At 43.5% G+C, this 2,718-nt stretch overlaps 1 pseudogene; it reads right to left on the reverse strand.

The window, feature by feature from the left end:
* Positions 1 to 837: 837 nt before the first annotated feature.
* Positions 838 to 1,982, reverse strand: LOC112066986 (germ cell-less protein-like 1; annotated as a pseudogene).
* Between the last annotated feature and the right edge of the window lie 736 nt (positions 1,983 to 2,718).

The following is a 2,718-nucleotide window of genomic DNA, read 5'->3' on the forward strand; positions in this document are numbered from 1 at the left end:
TCACCCCACACCAGTCAAAATGGCCACCATCAAAAAGTCCACAAACAATAAATCTGGAGAGGGTGTGGGGAAAAGGGAACCCTCCCACACTGCTGGTGGGGATGTAAACTGGTGCAGCCCTCATGGAAAACTGCGTGGAGATCCCACAAAAAACCACGATTAAAGCCACCATACCCAGCAATTCCACCCCTTGGCATACATCCCCCAAAGATGAAAACTCTAATTCAAAAAGATATATGCACCCCAATGTTCATAGCAGCACCATCCACAAGAGCCAAGACACCAAAGCAGCCCAAGGGCCCATCAACAGATGACTGGCTTAGGAAGATGTGGCATATTTATATACAATGGAATATGTATTACTCAGTCACAAAAAAGAATGAAATATTGCCATTTGCAGCAACATGGATGGACCCAGAGAATATCACACTAAGTGAAATAAGTCAAACAGAAAAAGACAAAGATTTCACTTAAATGCAGAATCCAAAAAAATAATACAAATGAATCTACATAAAAAACAGAAGAACTCACAGACAAAACAAACTTATGGTTACCAAAGGGGAAAGGGAGGGGTGGTGGGATAAATTAGGAGTATGAGATTAACAGATACAAACTACTATACATAAAACAGATAAGCAACAAGGATTTACTGTATAGCACAGGGAACTATATTATCTTATAATAACCTATAATGGAAAATAATCTGAAAAAATATGTATATATAACTGAATCTCTTTGCTGTACACCTGAAACTAACACAATATTGTAAATTAACTATATTTCAGTAAAAATATATATATATATATATTTAATGAACAATGCTATGATGTACCATACTTACCCCACCTCACTGTCTTGTTCTGCCCGGAGCATAGCAAGCCACTGCTGTTTATACACAGAAGATAGCCATTCTGAAGGTACTAGAGAATCTTGTTCGATAATTCTCGCGGAGGCCAAATCACTGATAATATACCGTAACTTTAAACGTCTGAATACTGACACAAATGGTTTTCCTTGCTCTGTTTCAAGAAAGGTCATACCTTCAAAATCTTTTCTCCTCTTAGAAAACCAGACATCTGTTTCAGTCAAAAGCTGTTTTAAAGATCCATTCCAAGAACGCACAAGTTGAAGGAACATCCACTTTTTAAGGGCTGTGTATACATCCATCTCCACTTGCATCACAAATAAGTTAGATGAACCAATGAGTTGTTTCATGACATTTATACTGAGTTCTTTAAAAAGTTCAACATTCTGGTGAGTCATCAAATTGTTTAGAAGCCATTCAAGGCACTTTTTCTTTACGGAATCCAGTCCATAGGTCCCTGCCGATGTGTAATAGCCACATACGGGTTCTCACATTAATTGTTTCCTTCATTGTCTCACCACACTGCTGTATTAAACCATCCAACTGTAGCATACAAGCTGCTGCCAAAATGGCAATAACTTGACTGGGGTTTATTAAGACATCATCTCGATACAATGACCCAAATGCCACCTGCAGTGCTTCTATATCAATATTCTGGTCTGGAATCTCCAGTTCAATAATATTCATGCTGGACTCCTTCCATGAACCACTGAACATACTAGAAAAGTAGCCAGACTGACATAAATACATTTTGTGTAAGCTCCACTCTTCTCCTAGAGCACATATCTTAATGTCACTGACTTAAAAATAATGTTTGATAAATTTATTCGGATGTACTCTTCAATGTTTTCCTCCGAGGGGTGCTGAGGAGTCGCTGCTGCTCGTCCCCTTCCTCCTCATCCTCGTCTGTCTCGGAATCGGAATCGGGGTGACAGTAGCAGAAGGCCCCGCTGCTCCGCTTGCGCTTGCGGCTGCCCGGACAGTAACAGAAGCCGTGGGCGGCCGCGTCGCCACCAGTCTCCCGCCTCCGGGCCGAGCCCCCAGCCCCAGAACCCGGCTCCTGCTGGGCTCGGGCTCGCTCCTGGTGGTGCAGCACTCGGCTGCTCAGCGAGTCCATGGGTCACGGCTCACAGAGACTTCAGAGAGCGCACCTCAGTGAGCCCGACGAAGGCGGTCTACCGCCATGGCCCGGCCGCCACCGCCGGCCTCCACGTAGCCCGCGTGCCTACACCGCCACCTTCTCACGTGCAGCCCGGACCCTTGCAGAGGGCGCTACTGCCTCCATCCTCCGCCCCGCCCCCCGCGTCTGCCTGCGCCGAGCACCCGGACCGCAGGCGAACATTTTTTTTTTGAATTTTATTTTTTTAATACATGAGGTTCTTATTAGTTATCTATTTTATACATATTAGTGTATATATATGTCAACCCTCTCTCCCAATTCATCCCCCCCCACCACCGTTTTGCCCCCTTGGTGTCCATATGTTTGTTCTCTACATCTGTATCTCTATTTCTGCCCTGCAAACTGGTTCATTTGTACCATTTTTCTAGATTCCACATGTATGCATTAATATACGATATTAGTTTTTCTCTTTCTGACTTACTTCACTCTGTATGACAGTCTCTAGGTCCATCCACGTCTCTACAAATGACCCAATTTCATTCCTTCTTATGGCTGAGTAATATTCCATTGTATATATGTACCACATCTTCTTTATCTATTTGTCTGTCGATGGGCATTTAGGTTGCTTCCATGACCTGGCTATTGTAAATAGTGCTGCAATGAACACTGGGGTGCATGTGTCTTTTTGAATTATGGTTTTCTCTGGGTATATGCCCAGTAGTGGGATTGCTGG

This window comes from Physeter macrocephalus, chromosome 16, assembly GCF_002837175.3.
Source record: "Physeter macrocephalus isolate SW-GA chromosome 16, ASM283717v5, whole genome shotgun sequence".
NCBI lineage: Eukaryota > Metazoa > Chordata > Mammalia > Artiodactyla > Physeteridae > Physeter > Physeter macrocephalus.